This window comes from Triturus cristatus, chromosome 4_2 (assembly GCF_964204655.1).
Source record: "Triturus cristatus chromosome 4_2, aTriCri1.1, whole genome shotgun sequence".
Taxonomy (NCBI): Eukaryota; Metazoa; Chordata; class Amphibia; order Caudata; family Salamandridae; genus Triturus; species Triturus cristatus.
In genome coordinates, this window is record NC_140586.1 from 613,453,883 (window position 1) to 613,472,155 (window position 18,273).

Consider the following 18,273-nt stretch of genomic DNA (forward strand, 5'->3'; position numbering starts at 1 on the left):
TAAACTTGTGCCCGGGGTACGAGTCGTACGGCCCCCCGCGTATGTCTACACCATACCCCAGGCGTACCCCAATCCTAGCGTATGTACGGGCCGTACATGCGCAATGTATGTACGGCCCGTACATACATACGCTAGGAATGGGGTACGCCTGGGGTACGGTGCGGACATACGCAGGGGGGAGGCTCCAGACATACGCACCTTACATACGCACTCTTGGCCTATGTACGGTGTGACCCCAACAGCGCCTATGTACGCACCGTACATATGCAATGTTGGGGTACGCACCGTACATGATGACACGTACGATGTGGTTGATGGCGTGTACGTCGCGTACCGGGCCCCCTTTTCGTCGTGCATCGCAGCGTACTTAGCTTTTCTGGCAATTTTTTGGCTCCCGTAAAAAAAGAGCCGTACGGAGTGCTGTAGGTACGAATCGTACTTGCTGGTCCGTACAACGCTGCCTAAATCCGTAGGGACGTCGCGTTTGCGCTGTCCCTGATCAGAATAGTTGGTATTTTTTAGCCGTACGTAGTTTTGTACGATTCGTACGGAAATGGTATTTCTGTACGAATGGTACTTGCTGGTTTGTAAGGTGGATTTCCCGGGTACGAGTCGTACGGAGAATACGCTCTGTACGACCATTCGTACCTGGGTTTTACAGGATTGGAATCGGCACCATAGTCTACAGACAATACATATTTCGCATACATAGCACTTCTTCATGGTTTATTAACTTTTCCTTCCGGTGGGCTCCTAAAGTTTTATCTTATTCTGAATATCATCATATCTTATCCAGCGAAAAAAAAGTGTCCAGACGTAAATTCACAGCACATCTGAATTATTCCTTGAAACTTTCAATCCCTACGATACAGGATCTGCGTCACTTGTAAGTAAAGTCCTCCCACCTTCTCAAAGTCAGTCGTCACAGCTGGTTTTTGAAAAGGCGGGAGGAAGTTACTTATGCGAGCCCTGGTCTTCCCTGCAGCATCAGGGACCACCACCTCCCTGGCGTGGTTTCATTTTCAAATGGGGGGCCTTACAGACCCCCAAAGCTCTGGGAACCACCACCTCCCTGGGGCCAAAGTAATTTTTTTTAAATGGGAGGGGAACTGCCACCTCCCTGGGTCAGGCACTGTAAAAAGAAAAAGAGGGGGGCATGGCCCCCCTTCTGGAGCCATACATGGTGCTGGGGATTGCCAACCCCCCAGGGCTGGCTCCTGCTATGTCCAGGGTGCCCACCCCCAGGACATAGCTGTTTGCAATAGCTTGGCAGGAGCCAATCCTGCTAAATCATTGCAAACTGTGCTCCACTTCTAGCAATAAAGATCATAAAAAATGGTCTTGCTTGCTAGAAGGAGAGCACAATTGCTTTTACAGAGAGGGAGCTGCATGTTTAGCAGCTCCCTCTCTGTAAAACCACTGCTGGCTCCAGCAGGAGGCAGGGAGCCAGTAGGGACCATTGGGGTTCCCCCGTGGTCCCCATTGGTGTTGAGTGGGTGCTCTGGGTGGGGCCAGGGTACATACAAGAGAGGCTGGGCCCTTGGGGATGGGGTCCCTGGGGCCGAAATTGGCCCAGGAATACAACCACATGGCCTCCTTCCCTAATTGTTTTAAATACATAAAAATAACTAAAAGGCCTGGCCCTAAGGAATGGGGTCCCCTGGGCTGAAATCGGCCTGGGAGGGGGGCCGCTCAGCCCCCTCTCTTTAATTGCAAAGCAAATTATATTTAAAAAAGGCTGGGCCCTGGGGAATGGGGGTTCCGTGGGCCGAAATTAACCCAGGAGGGGGGACACGAGGCCCCTACCTCACTATAAAAAGTACTGCCCTTGGGGATGGGGTTCCCGCGACCCAAATTGGCCCAGGGAATGGAGGCCATGTGGCCCTCTCCCCTACTAAATAAAAAAAACAAAGCTGTCAAGTTGCTTGAGGCCCCACCCCCTTTTACCACCACTCTGCGAATGTGCCTCCTGGGTTACTACTAGTTGGGGGATGAAGTCTCCTTGACTCCAGTGGGTCCTTGGGGGCCAACAACCCCTCTTGTTACCTCCAGTAGGTCCCACACAATGCAATTGCTGAGAGGTTGTTGGAGGCCACACCCCATTTCTCCACCACTCTAAAAATGCACCTCCTAGTGCAATACTAGTTGGGAGATGAAGTCACTTTGGCTCTTGAGGGTCCTTGGGGGCCAACTACCCCTCCTATTTCCTCCAGTAAGTCCCAGTAGGACCCACACTGCTGGGGTTGCTGAGAGGTTGTTGAAGGCCAAGCCCTCTTTCTCGACCACTCTGTAAGCACGCCTCCTGGTGCACTACTTGTTGGCGGATGAACTCCCCTTGGATGATGACGGTCCTTGGGGGCCAAGAAGCCCTCCTGTTATCTCTAGTAAATCTGCCAAGCTGGGATTCCTGAGAGCTGGTCGGAGCTAGTCGGAGGCCCCGCCCCCTTTCTTAACCACTTTACAAATGCAACTACTAGTTAAAAAAACACTGAAAAAAACAAAGTTCACAGGGACGTTATAGTTAGGAATCAGAATTTTAAAAAACATAGAAATTCACTTAAACCACAAATGAATTGCAATGAACTGCTTATGACCTCACATCTTACATCACTCATGACATGGTCAATGACATCACTGATGACTTCTCAAATGACATCACTGCCAGCCAAAATGAACAAAGCGCAGAGCGCTTATTTAAAAAAAAAAGTTTCAGCCGGAACCACAGATCTTGCCGAAAAAAACTACAATAGGCCAAGGAGGTCAGGGTGTTTGTACCCTGCCCCCTTTCTTTTTTTAAAAACTTTTTGTGCAACTTGGTTCAACCAGGTCCCAAAATGATTGCCAACTCTTCTTGGTTGAGGTGTTGGCAGACGATCAAATTTCAGTAGGGTTTCAGTAGGATTTTGGGCTGCCAGATATCTATATTTTTAAACCTAAATATCTCTGAAACTACTCAAATCACAAGAAGCATGCTTTCTGGACCAACGTCTAGTTTTCTGCCAAATTTAGTGTAACAGGAAGCTTTGTCAAAATTTCCTGAAGGTTTGTCAAACAGCGCCAAACTTATTGGCAAAACGCTTCTCCTATGGAAACTTTGGTCCTAGCTATAACTACCTACTGGTGATATACACAGCCTTTTTCCGTTCTCAGCGGGGGTTGGCTGCAGGGCTTGGAGCATTGGCAGGCCCTGCAGCCAACCCCCCACATACAGCTACCCCTGCCACGCACGGCCTTCGGACACACACGGCGGGTGTTAGCCTGCAGCCAGGCCTTACAACCAACACCCAGCATGTAGCCAACCCCAAGTCATGTACAGATTTCTGTCTGCAGCCAGGCCCTGTGGCAAACACCCAGAGGCAGCCAACTCAGGAGGGGGGCACACAGCCCACCCTACCTTAGCCAATTTCATCACTGGGGACCCCATCCCGGGAGCCTAGAGTTTTTTGTGGGGGGGCATGTGTCTCATCCCTGGGCCAATTGTTGCCCCAGGAACCCCATCTCATGGGGGCCAGTGCATTGTCATTAGGAGAGGAGGTATGTGGCCCCATTCCCCGGGGACCACAGCAGTACATATGGGGGAGCCCCTTCCCCTGGCCAGTTTCGACCCTGGAGACCCCATCTTCTGGGGCCCGGCCATATTTTAAATGGTGAGGCGGCTCGTAGCCCCACTCCCCAGGCTGATTTTGGTCCTGGGGCCCATCTCCCAACCATATTGTAAAGGTGAAGGGGCGCATGCAGCCCCTGGGTATCCCATCACCCAGGGCCTAGATAATTTCTCAAGGGCGAGGATGACCCCATGGCCACCTCCCCGGGCAACTTTGGCCCCAGGGACCACATCCCCCAGGTCCAGGCCAAGAAAAGATGCCCTGGAGCCCACCCAGAGCTTCCCTGCCTCTTCGATGGGCTCCGCAGGGAGCCCAAAAGCTCCCAAAGCCCCAGCCAACTCCCTCCAAACAGCAGGAGCTAGTATTGCTAAAATGCTTCTCCCTGTGGGCGGGAGTGACATTCGCATCTATTTTCTTGCTCGCATTACTGCTGGGAGGGAAATTGATCTGAAGTCTGCACCCAGACTTCGTAATTGCTCTCATTTGACAAGAACTTTGAAATTGCTCAAGCCAAGGATGAGCACACACAGGTTTCTCTGCCTGTACCTGTGCGGGCAAGGAAACTGCTATTTCCCAGGGGTGAGCAACCTGGGACATAGCTGTAGATGACTCTGGGGGATGAGGTCCCCAGGGCCAATAATGATTCCGGAAGGGGGGCCACCATTTCACTGCATGGCCAGGCCCCGGAGTTGGGATCCCTAGGGCCAAAAACTGCCCAAGGAGGGGGGTTGTGTTCCTCTCCCCTCACTTTTCGCAGCTGGGCCCCTGGGTAGGTGGTCCCCAGGGCCAAAAGCAACCCGGGAGGGGGGCTGCATGCGCCCCTCCCACTATTACTAAGGCTGGGCCCCTGGGGTTGGGGTCTCTGGGTTGGAAATCGACCTGAGGATTGGGGCCATGTGTGCCCTCTCCCCCAAATGAATGTATCAAATCTACCCCAGGACCTCCGTAAATCTTAAGGCAGGGGATCAAAGTATTGATACCCTGCCCTCTTGTCTTTTTTTTTTCTTAGGACTAGTCCCAAGATGGCCTAAGCCAATCAGATCTCACCATGAGATCTGTGAGATCCGCAGAGATTCACATCCCTACATATACATAAATCTTTTTTCTTAAATAACTCCAAAACTACTCAACAGATTTACACCACAATGAAGAGGATTTCTTTCTGGGTCAAGGGACAACTTTCTGCCAAATTTGGTATAATTCCGTTCTGTTGTTCAGAATTCAGGCGTGTCTAAAATCCCTATGTGAAACTGCATGGGAATAACAAGTTCTGGGAACTCCCTTTTTCTCATCCTCGGCTCGACAAATCACCCCATACCTTTCCAGATAGCAGCTTGAGTGACTGGTGTACTAGATTTGAACATTTTGTGAAGATTCGTCAAACGCCACCAAATTTATTATCAAAACAAAAAATGCTTCATAGATGAAAACTAAGGGCATGATTACGATGTGAGTCGGACTTACTTCCAACTGGCACCATGGCAGTAGCAGGACCGCCTGACTAGCTGTCGGTGGTCCTGCTACCTGTATTAGGATGTGACCGCCTTCAAGGCGGTCGCAATCTGTATATTGTATTGCAGCTTGTGCTGCGGGCTGCAGCACACGCGCAGATCAAAAAATACACTTTTAAAACATCCGAGCACTATGTGGCAGGGATGTTTAGGGGGGCACAAGAGGTACCCCCCAGATCCTATAGCAGAGGATCAGTGGAAGAAGGGGGGCATTTTTTTTACATTTTGTTTTTTTTAGAGTTTTATATAGCGTGGACTAGCCTCGAAGATATCGGGTATCAGAGCTCTTTACTGAGCACCAGTTTTGTTACATGAGGACACATTCATTTTTGTTAGGCACGGGTTAGATTACGTGATTTGCCCAGAATCACAGGATGTTGAGCGTTGTTGCCGAGACTGGAACCCGGTTCCCCAGTTTCAATGTCGACAGCTCTAGCCATAAGGCTACATCCTCTCCCCAATTGTCACTATTGTAGGGATTGCAGGCCATCCCATGTGTTGACAGGCACCTTGAGCCTATTGGATGCATGGAGGACGGTCTCTCCAGCCCACCATCCACCCGCCATCATAATGCGGCGGGTGGACCTGCAGGGGCAGATGGCGGTGGGACTGCCTCCAATGGCCTGGCAGGTGCAGTCCTACTGCCTTTGTAATCAGGCACTATGTCCTAACTATATCTATATATGTGTGTGTGTGTGTGTGTGTTTGCGTGTGTGTGTGTGCATAAACCATAAGTAATATATATATTTGTTAAGTAGACTTATTAGGTCTGTATATTTTTAAACCATACGTAGTATGTATGTCTGTACAAAGAACTGCACATATCTAAATTCATATGTATATAATCAAATCGTACATGTATACATAGACAGGCATATGCTGTAAATTTGTGTTTTAAGCAACACTTTTACATGTTATGCCTCAGCACACATGCTATTATCAGCCTGAGTCTAGAAGTATCAGTCGTGGTACGTGACCAAAATCAACTGACCTTTTTAAATCCTGGAGTTTCTGGAAAGGGCACTTCAGTAGTTTGTGGAGTAATCCAGTAATATATTCTTTCTCTGCCTTCTCTGATATGCTATAGGACCAAACTTTATCCTCCAGTTTTCCAAAGGTATTCAGACACATTTTTGTATAAAAATATCATGGTTCATGAATATTGAGTCAAAAATATTGCAATGTAAAATTATTGTGGGACAGAATATAGAATGTATGAATATTTACTTTTTACTTATTTAATACTGTTTTTATATATATTTTGCTCTACTTAATATAGTTGTGTGAAATATTGTTTTCAAATTAATTTGTACACATTATTTATTTTATTTTAGTATTATAAGTTATTCTTTGTATAGTAATATTTGTGAATATTTAAATATAAATATGAAAAACGTTTAATTTAATTAGAAATTGTTAATATAGTAACTAGTCTTTGGGTATGCAGGAGATAAGGAGATAAGGATGGGACTTTTTAAAATGTAAATCATTGTTTTTAATTAAAGAGTATGGGGCATATTCTCAAGCCCCTATCGCCACAGGAACGTCACTTTTTCTGACATTCCCTTGGCGATAGGGTCAGCGCCTTATTTTCAAGGCAGCGTTAATCCACTTAGGGGCCAATTCCGATCTCAGTCGGTAGGGCACCGAATCGGGTTCGGCAATAGCGGATCCGATTCGGAGGCTGATTTTCCGTCCAAGTCGTACACGGGTCCGGACGTCGAAGTACGATGCGAACAAGCTCGAAATCTCCGTCCAAATCATTTCCGGCTACGAACCGTTCCATACGACTTGGTCGCAAGCAAACCGTGGCGCGCAGTGGAGATGTTTCACGACCGAGCTAGTACGATGCTCGATTCGGACAGCCGGATCGAGTCGGAGCGTCCGGCTCGCAAAAGCTCACAGATTCAGACTTAGGGTGTCTGCGTTGAACCCCCCGTCACCCGCAGCCTTACGACTCAGACACAGGGGGAGACCCATGGGTCTCCCCAACAAAGGCATGTACGGTGCAGATGGTACCGACACGTACCCACTGTAGGGTGGACCCTTGTCCGTGACGTACCCATTCAGTCAATGGGAGTCCATGTACGCGTCGTATGACCGACTCCCATTGACTTCTATGGGAGTCCGACCGAACCGAGTCCGACAGCATACGGCCGCATCGTACTCGCTCGCTCGGACTGCAGGAGTCCAGATCGGTCAGAAAACTCCCCGGATCCGGCTCGGTCAGAGTGCTTTCCGACCCAGATCGGAATCGGCCCCTTAATGTGGCTTTAAGCCTCGTTAAGTGGCTTAATGCTGCCTTGAAAATAAGACCCCTTTCACGCTACATTTAGCATGAATGGGGCGTGCAGTGGGTGTTGCGGTGGACGTTCCACCGTAATACCCATTGTGATCGACGCTGCCAACTATTATCAAGGGCGGGGATAATAGGTGACAGCTCTGAACTTAAGACCAGAAGAATCCTGGTCTTAAGTAGGAAAAACAAGGAGAAATGCTATATTTCTCCTTGTTTTTGCTTTTCCGATGTGTGCTGCCTTCTGCTGCACACATGGGAAAAGCAAAATGGTATTTCAGTAATGTTCATGTGCAGGAAGGGGTACCTTCCTGTACATGAACAACCCTCCCCTGCACACAGACACCCTTGCACTCTGGTGCAAGGATGTCTGCGCTGCTGCTAAATCGTGAAACTTAGCGCCATCACAGAGGGAAATGCCAGGCTGCACCACATTCTTGAGAATAGGGTGCAGCCCCGCGTTTCCGAAGTGGCGGTGAGAGGCGTTAAGCCAAGGAGGTTAACACCTCTCACCGCCACTTCCTATGTTTTATGTAATTTCATATTTTAACTGATCGTTATGTAAAATGATCAGTGGATTAATTTTTTTTTAATTAGTTGTTGATTTGTATTTAATTGTTATTTGCTTGATCAGATAATTTAAATATTAAATTAAGGCATTGCATTTAATATGTATTCAGTAATTGATGTTTTTGTACTTGTTTTTATAATAATTAATGTACTATTAATATTAGTTCATTTGTATAATATTTTTTTATGAATTTTAATTATGTTTTTTAGACTAGTCGAGAGGGAAGTACTTTAATTCAAAATATACTAAATATTCAAAACATTTTGTTTAGTTGTACCTTTTTGATTTTAATGTTAATTTTTTATTTTAAAATGTATTTGTTTTTTATTTAATAAATGAATTCATTTAGTATTTTAAATATCTTTTGTTTTAATGTTTTTTTCTTTTTAATGTAAATGTATATGTTTAATTAAAAACAAATAGGAGTGGGAATAGTTAATCTGCCCCTCCATTGTCCAAAGGTGTGCCTACTCTTGCTTAGACTTGAGTTGGAATATTAAATGTAACCACTCCAAAGTGCAAAACCCTCAAGATGTATGATTATGTGGAGTAGAAATGGGAAATCTGACCCCTAGAAAGACAAACACTTTCTTATTGTTACTCAAACTGTAGCATAAATAGTAAAGATGTTCTTTTATTTTTTTCATTTTAATTTTAACAGTTAGGTGCCGATTACGATCCTGTAAAACCCGTTTTCTCCGTACGACTCGTACCCGGGAATTCCACCGTACAAATCAGCAAGTACGATTCGCACAGAAATACCATTTCCGTACGAATCGTAAAAAACACCGTAAGGCTAAAAAATACATCCAATTCTGATCCTGGACAGCGCGTCTGCGACGTCCGCACGGAGTCAGGCAACGTTTTACGGACCAGCAAGTACGATTCGTACCTACAGCACTCCGCACGGCTATATTTTTACGGGAGCCAAAAAGTGCCGGAAAAGCTAAGTACGCTGCGATGTACACGCCATCACCCACATCGTACGTGTCATCATGTACGGTGCGTACCCCAACATTGCATGTGTATGGACCGTACCCCCCACCACCGTATGTATGGACCGTACCCCCCACTTGGACGGACCGTACCCCTCACCCCCGTATGCACGGACCATACCCCCACCCCTGTATGTACGGACCGTACCCCCCACCCACGTATGTTCGCACAGTACCCCAGGCATACCCCCACCTGCGTATGTCCGCACCATACCCCAGGCGTACCTCACAGCTGCGTATGTCCGCGCCGTACCCCAGGCGTACCCAATCCTCGCGTATGTACGGACCGTACATACACGAGGATTGGGGTACGCCTGGGGTACGGTGCGGACATACGCGGGTGGGGGGTATGCCTGGGGTACGGTCCATACATACGGGGGTGGGGGGTACGGTCCATACATACTGGGGTGGGGGGTACGGTGCAGATGTGCGCGGGAGGGGTGGGAGGCTGGGGGGCCGTACGACTCGTACCCCGGGCACAAGTGTACTCAGGGTAAGGGTCGTACAAAGTTCGCTCCATACGGGGACTTTTCCATGCGCTTTTGTTTTCGGACGGGCGTTACGAATCGTACTTGTGCGCTCGGACGTCAGTTTTACGAGTTGTAAGTAAAACTGTCCAGGGACGTCTCGTAGACTTTTCCCGAGGTGATTCGTATTTATTTTTCACGTACGAATCGTACTTCGCCATTTGTACGGGCCTTGTACGATTCGTACGTAAAAAAATACGGATACGAGTCGTACGGGAAAAAAAAAATGCAGGATCGGAATCGACCCCTTAGTGTAATGTAAAGTATTTTCATTTTTTTATATCCTTTTTTGGGTTTTTTCAATTAGTTTATGTTATATTATTATTGTATTATTTTGTTTTATTTTTCAATGCCTTATATTTGTTAATATATTGTTTTTTGCTAGTTTTTATTATTTGTTTAAATCCTATTTTAAAATATTTATTTTTCTTGTTTTTTAATTATTTTAAGGTATATATTTTAATGTAATGATTGAAAATAATATTTTTTTTATATTGCTATATTATAGGTATATTTTTGGAAGTGCAATTTTAATTTTAAAGGTAATATATTTTTTAAAGTTAATATGTAGGATAAAGTACTCCCTTATGTACAAAATACTGATATTTCAAGTCACAAGGATTTTCATGAGTATATAGAGAAACGAGGCCAAATGCCTAGTTCCTGTTATAAGGTTATGGAACTCTAAGGTGACTTCCATTATCTTTATCATGTACAGCAGGTGGCACTTTATTTCTTATAAAACATGGTCACATCATAAACTTCTTTTATACAAAAAAACTGAAAAAAGAATACTATCAGAATATCATGAAGGTAAACATATGCAGGCAAGTACAGGTTTGCTATACTTAATATATAAATATATGCATAACTTAATATATAAAGATATGTATTTATAAGGAAAATTAAGGAAGTAAAATCATGTTATATTTTAATTTATAATACTAAGATCTGCTCTTATTAAATGCAGGAGAGTTGTGGCTAAAATTGTTTCAGAATTTACATCTTATTGATCGGAATAAAAAACTGAGGATGCTTGTCGTGGGGGGGGGAAACGATCAGCTCTTCAGGGTGCATGGCATCAGTGAGCTGGAAGACCCAAGATTACAAATCTGATGATCAAATAATTCTTTATTTTTAAGTCAATTCCTGGGTTCTAGACTTTATTGGCAGGGAGGTGAAGCCTGCCTGAAAATAGATGGTTGTGCATTGTTGTACCAGCATAAAAGGTGCCCTCTAAAGGCAAGATCTAAATTTTATTACCATTAATTTCGAAAAAAGTGAAAAGCATACCGCCATGCACAGTGATATTCATCCAGAATGTCAACTGGAAACAATTGTGGGGTGAAAATATTTGGACCTAAATATCAGGAACTAAAATATTTTTAAGGCAAATATAGAGGTAACTATAGGTTTGCTATAATGATATTAACTTTGCATGTCAATTTATCAATCAATCAGGGAATTGTAAGTGCGCTACCCACCTGTGAGGGTCTCAAGGCGCTGAGGGGGGGGTCCACAGATCAGTTTAGCCAAAGAGCCAGGTCTTGAGGGTCTTCCTGAAGGTGTTCAGGGAGGGGGCGCGTCTGATGTCTGCCGGTAGCTCGTTCAAGGTCTTGGCTGCAATGTGAGAGAAGGATCTTCCACCTGCTCTGGCTCTGTAGATGTGCAGGGTTTCGGCTGGTGCGAGGTTGGAAGATCAGCGGTTTCTTTTGGGTATGTGGAAGTTGATTCTGTCTTGAGGTATTTGGGTCTGTTGTTGTGTAGGCATTTGTAGGCACGAGTGAGGATTTTGAAAGTGACTCTTTTCTCAACGGGGAGGCAGTGGAGACTTCGTAGGTGTTGACTGATGTGTTCGTGTCGGGGGATGCCGAGGATGAGTCTGGCGGCGGTGTTCTGTATTGTCTGGAGTTTGCGGAATAGAGACTTGTTGATGCCGGCGTAGAGTGCGGTTCCATAGTCCAGTCTGCTGGTGATGAGTGCGTGGGTGACTGTCTTCCTTGACTCGGGGGGATCCACTTGAAGGTCTTGCGGAGGATGCGGAGGATGTTGAAGCAGCTGGAAGTGATGCGTTGACCTGTCGGTTCATGGTGAGTGATGAGTCAAGTATGATGCCGAGGTTCTTGGCGTGGTCTGAGGGGGTAGGTGGTCTTCCGAGGGCAGTCGGCCACCAGGTGCTGTCCCATGTAGAAGGGGTGGTACCGTGGACGAGGACTTCTGTCTTCTTGGCATTGAGCTTCAGGAAGCTGTTGGTCATCGAGACTGCAACATATTGCATTCCTTTCTGGAAGTTGAGTTTGGTAGAGGTGGGGTCTTTGGTGAGGGAGAGGATGAGCTGTGTGTCATCGGCATAGGATACGATGTTGAGGCCATGTTGTCGGACAATGGCTATGAGGGGGGCCATGTAGATGTTGAGGAGGGTGGGGCTCAGGGATTAACCCTGTGGGACTCCGCAGGTGATTTTCGTGGGGTCAGAGAGGAAGGGTGGGAGTCTGATCCTTTGGCTTCTACCGGTGAGGAATGATCAGACCAGTTCAGGGCTGTTCCTTGTATGCCTGCGTCGTGTAGTCTGGCGACTAGTGTGCGGTGGGAGACGGTGTCGAAGGCCGCTGATAGGTCGAATAGGATGAGGGCTGTGGTGTGGCCTTGGTCCAGGAGGGTGCAGATGTCTGTGGCGGCGAGTAGGGCAGTCTCTGTGCTGTGGTTGCTTGGTAATCCGGATTGGGGTAGGTTGAGGATGGCACTCTCTTCAATGAATCATGTCAGTTTCCTGTTGACTGTTTTCACTGCAACTTTGGCTGTGAAGGGGAGGAGCGAGATGGGCCGATAGTTCTTGAGGTCGGTGGGGTCAGCTGTGGGCTTCTTGAGCAGAGGTCTGATTTCTGCATGCTTCCAGTCGTCTGGGAAGGTGCCTGTTTTGAAGGTGGTGTTGATGGTGCGTTGTAGTTCGGGTGCGATGGTGGCCACGGATCTGTCGTAGTTAAGAGGGGGGCAGGGGTTGGTGGGGCCCCCGAGTGGATGCTTTTCATGGTCAAGGTGCTGTCTTCGGCTGTGATCGGTGTCCAGTTGGAGATGGTGGGCTGGCTGGTGTTTCTGGGGGGCAGGGGGCCGTCTGTGGCGCCTGGTGGATGGTCGATGAAGTTGTCATAGACGTTTTTGATCTTGAGGTGGAAATAGGTTCCAAACTTGTCGCAGAGTTCTTGGGATGGGGTGATGTCTGTGGCTGTGCTGCGTGGGTTGGTGAATTCTTGAATGATACTGAAAAGTTCCTTGGAGTTGGTGGAGTGGCCCAGGATTTTGTTGTAGATGAAGATCCTCTGGATGGTTCTGATCTGGTTGTGGTAGTCCGTGGCGTCCTTGTAGGTGGTGTGGTTTTCGGTTGTCTTGGTGTTTCTCCAGTTCTTCTCCAGTCATCTGCAGGTGCATCTGGCTTCTTCGAGAGCGGCGGTGAACCAGGCGGCTTTCCTGGGGCGTTGTCTGTCGGGGTTGCGTAGCGGGACAAGCTCGTCTGCGCAGTCGGAGATCCAGGTGTGAAGTTCTCTGGCTGTGTCGTTTGCGTCGGGTGCCCAGGTGTGGTTGTCTCGGGTGAGTGTTGAGTTATGTTGCTCGTCGGTAACCTTGCTCCAGTTCCTTCGTGGTGGGCGTGGGGCTAGTTTGGGTGCCTTGGGTTTGTTGATGGCGAAGTGTACGCAGTGGTGGTCGGTCCATGGCGGCTACGTTGTGTACCTGAATTGGAAGCTGTTTCGTGCCACGAAGATGGGGTCGAGGGTGTGTCCTTCTCTGTGGGTCTTTGTGTTGACGAGTTGTTTAAGTCCGATGCTGGCGATGTAGTCACGAAGGATAGTGGAGTTGGGGTCGCTGGGGTTGTAGAGGTGGAAGTTCAGGTCTCCAATGAGTATGTAGTTTGTTGAGGCGATGGCGTGGGGTGCAATGAAGTCGGTGATGGTAGTGGTGAAGGGTGTTCGGGGCTGGGGGTCTGTAGACGAGGGTTCCTCAGAGTGTGGCTTTGGGGGTGGTCTGGATCTGGAAGTGCAGGTGTTCGGCGGAGGGGAAGGTTTCGCTGGCAGTGGTGAGGCGGAGGGTGCTCTTGTGGGTGATGGCGAGTCCCCCTTCTGGGTGGTTGGGGCGGTCTTTCCTCTGGATCTTGCATCCATTTGGGATGGTGGTATTGATGTCAGGGGCGGAGGATGCGTTGATCCAGGTCTCTGTGAAGGAGGCGATGTCGGGCGAGAGAGAGTCAAGTAGGTTCCAGATTTTCATGGCGTGTTTGTGTACGGAGCGTACATTGAGGAGGATGCATTTTAGGGTGTCGCCGGTGCTGGAGTCAGCTGTGTTGGAGGCGGGGTAGTGGTGAGGGTCTGGCAGCAGTGGAGGCAGGAGATCTGGCCATGGGTCGTATTCGGCAAAGCATGTTGGCATTCTCTAAGTCTCCCAGGGTTGAGTGCGAGGAGGGTGGTGGTGTTGTAGCGATGGGTAGTGAGAGGTCCAGGGTTCCTGCCGCTGGCTGCGGTCAGGTCATGGACAGGCACACACAGGATTGCCTTTGGCGCACCGGCAGCGCTACTGTGCAGCAGCCACCATTAAGTAGGGGAGGTGGGAGGGAGGAGAGGCTGGTATGCGGCAGCGGGGGAATTCCCGGGGGGAATTCCGGGGGGGAGGGGCCGCAGGGGCAGCCACAGTGAAAGGCGAAAGGAACTGGCAGGCACGAGAAAATAAAAACAGTGGTGGAATTACAGCATGACACAGATGAGCACAATAACAGTGGCACAACAGGAAAAAATTAAGAAAAAAAACGGATGGGAAAGGTTACGGTGGTTGCAGGCAGTCTGGTCCCAGTTGGAGTGGTTAGCAGGAGTGGGCAGAAGCCTCGAACCTCCCACAAAGGAGGTCGCGTCTGGAGGCAAGAGACGGCACAGCGGAGCTGCGGGGAGAGAGTGGACCTAGACTGAGGGTCGGAGGTCTTACTCGCGCTCCCCTGCAGTGGCCGCTATTAAGTAGGGGAGGTGGGAGGGAGGAGAGGCTGGGAGGCAGGAGCGGGGGAATTCCAGGGGGGAGGTGCCACAGGGACAGCAGCAGCAAAAGGCGAAAGGAGCAGGCAGGCACGAGAAAATTAAAACAGGGGTGGAATTAGAGCAAGACACAGATGGGCACAATAACAGTGGCACAACAGGGAAAAATTAAGAAATAAAACGGCTGAGAAAGGTTACGGTGGTTGCAGGCAGGTCCTACTTGGAGCGGGCAGCAGGCGCAGGAGCGGGCAGCAGCCTTGAACCTCTCAAGGAGGGGGTCGGGGTCTGGAGGCAAGAGACAGCACAGCGGAGCTGCGGGGAGAGAGAGACCTAGACCGATGTCTGTACCATGATGATGAACATATCATCAAGGTACATAGACGCGGATTTAAGAATAATAAATACATACTTACCTGTATGTGCTTACCTTCTTGATATTTTGATCCCCAACATTTAGGCCTAAATATTTTGCCCCACTATATATTTAGGTCGAGAATTAGTGATGCCCTGTTGTATCTCTCTGTGGAGCTTTGTCAAGCTCACCCATTGCCATTGGCTGTTAGCTGCAGCATTCAGAAATGATGGCTTCTCATTGGTCCATTTCTAACAAAGTCCCTCCTTAGTTTAGTTCTCTTTCTGGCGATTTCACTCTGAGAACATTTTAGTTGGCCATCATTACAATACAGAGTGTGATGGTCTCTCTTTCGTCCTTCAATCTGGTTTTACTTTGCTTTTAGTGGTCGCACCCCCGCTTTAGCTTTCAACATCTAAATAAAGCGCGGGTGCCGCAATTATTTAACAATTAAAGCAATCGGAAAAAAAAATCACTTTTTTTCTTCATTGCTTTACTTTTGAAGCAATTGGGGCACCCTCGCTTTAGCTTTCAATGTTTAAATCTGAATCGCGAGTGCTGCCATTGCAATATTTTATTTACATGGGTGTCACTTTCACTTTACAGCATGGCGACATAGTCAGTGTAATCAAAGCATGTGCCATGCTCATGCGATCACTGGCAAAAATACACGCACTATGACCGTGGCGCAGGCTTTGCTAACACCGACTAATGCTGCGTGTTTAAAATGGTGACCGGCCCGCCGCACCTTAGGAGCATTGCAGCTCGCTCTGCTGGCTTTTTGTTTCATTTTTTTTTTTATTTGTTAAATACCGCAAACTCAACCCGAAGCTATTGCAGCGCTTTGGCTAAACAAACACAGTCAAACCTGAGGCTGCTGAAGAGAATTTTTGCATTATATTGCTCTTGAATGCATTATTTCAGATATGCGTTCAAACAAGAACGTGGCCTTTCTTCCAGTATTAGAGTCGGAAAAGGTGGCACTGTGGATCGCAATTGCTGCATATGGGGCGGTAAGCTTGTATTGAAAGCAGGAACATTGGGGCAGATTTATATCGGACTTGCGCCACTTTTACGCCGCCGTAGCGTCACTTTTGTGACGCAGCGGCGGCGTAAACCCTGCGCCATGTTGCGCCCCATTTACAACGTAACGCATCTAGGGAGATGCGTCACGTTGTAAAGCTTGCGCCACATGTGTGCGTACCTGCAACGGGGGGGGGCGTTCCGGCACAGGAACGCCTCAGAAAAGTGGCTGAGTGAAATCTACAAGATTACACTCAGTCACTTTTCCGGCCATGCTGCATCAAAACCCTGCGCCTGCTTGAAGCAGGCGTAAGGATTGATGCAGCATTGTAACGATAGGGCACCCCCGAGCCTTGCTGGAGCTGCGTCGCGCTTGTGACGCAACTCCAGCAATGCGCCAACCTTCCGCCATCAGATGCGGCATCTGTTTATCCTTGCGCCGCGATGCGCTGCATTCTAAATGCGGCGCAACTATTGTGGCGCAAGGGTAAACTTTTGTGACGCATCTTTCCTGGCGCATCCCTGCTGATTTGCAGGGATGCGCCAGGAAACATAAATCTGCCCCATTGTCTCTACCTTTTCGATAGAAAATGTTTTTAGCTGTGTGCAGCCAATGCCTGTTACTTCTTGGGGATGTAAAGCAAGTGTGTGTTCCTGTTCGTATGAGCCAGTTGAGTATTTTCAATACATTATACTATTTTTTAATACTTCCGAAGAAGCACTCCTATATTCTTTACACATTTTCCCTCCATGTGGTGTCTATGTTTGAAATTTAATATAACTCATGCAGTCTTGCAAAGTTACATAATAAAGATGACTTTAGGGTCGTTATTATAAGCATCGGAATGCCTCCTTAGTGCTGCGTCTACCAGCACGAAAAAAAAATCAAATTAATTAGTGGTTCAAGTGAAAACAACTTCAGTGATAGTTTTCAAACTAATCATATGAAGAATACATTGAATGAGCCAAGACAATGCAACAAACAGCTATTGGTTTATTTTGATTAGTTTCAACTCTGAAAGTGCATAAAACTTTTTGTCTGGTTTGAAGTTATGTTTAAGAGGTCTACATCAAAAATCTTTGCTCTTGTATCATAGCCAGAGATCTTAAGCTCTGCAGAAGTGTAAAACATTTTGAAAGTGTCTTGTTGTGTCTGTCCCTCAGTGTGCATGGTTCGTCTGTCCTTTATTGTGCAGGGTTTGTCTGTCCATCGGTATACATCTTTAGTCTGTCCCTCTGTGCAAGAGTTGTCTGTCCCTTAAGTATTGCAGGGTCCTTCTGTCCCTTGGTTTTGCAGGGTCCGTCTCCCCCTCAGTGTACATGGTTTGGAGCAAGACCACCGACACATTGTCAGTGAAATTGCTCTCACCCCCTCGCATCTCCACCATCAAGTGAGGCCTTCCCCCGAGCCCCTGCACTCTCAAGTGCTGGTGTTCGAGGCCCTTCTCCAACCGCAGGTTTTACCTGCGCCTCATCCCTGGTGGTCCAGTGGACCTCTGTCTCCTTTCTCTCGCTCCGCTCTTTCTCTCCGTTTTCACTTGTTTTTCACTGATTTCAATCTCCCCTTTTACTCTCCTTCTGTGTCTTTCCTCCGTTTTTTCTCGTTTTTTACTGATTTCAATCTCCCCCTTTCACTTCCCCTCTGTGTCTTTCCTCCGTTTTCACTCGTTTTTTACTGATTTCAATCTCCCCTTTTCACTCCCCCTCTTTGTCTTTCCTCCATTTTCACTCGTTGTTCACTGATTTAATCTTCCCCTCTCACTCTCCTTCTGTGTCTTTCCCCTACTTTTCTTGCACCTATCACTGCCTTATTTTCAATCTTTCCTCTCCTTTTGCCTTTTCTGCCTGTTTTTCCCTGACGCTGCTGCCCCTGCGGCCCATCCCCCCCAGCACGACCAACGCCACTGGCCCAATCCAGCTCCCCTCCCCGCTCCCGCCTCCCAGCTGTCCAGCCCTACCCGACCCCTACTTAATGGCTGCGCGGATGCGGGCCGCGGACGCGCCAAGGCGCACCAAAGGCAAGCCTGTCTTAGTCTGTCCACGACCGCGACCAGCACCAGGAACCCTGGACCTCCTCAACGCCAACGCTACGACCCAGCGGCACTCCACACTCTCAACCCAGGATGCAACAGCAACTGCAAGCTAGCATCACCAGCCGACACCCATGGACACTTCAGCTGTCACCGTTGCTGGCACACCTGCAGCACCGCCAAGACCACGGACCCGTCGCAACCCACCCGCAAGGCCACAACCCAACTGATGACCCTGCAATGCATCCTCCTCAACGTCCCTCCACAAACACGCCACCAAAATCTGGGACCTCCTCGAGAGCACCACCCCGGATGTAGCGTTCTTCACAGAAACATGGACCAAAACCACCTCAG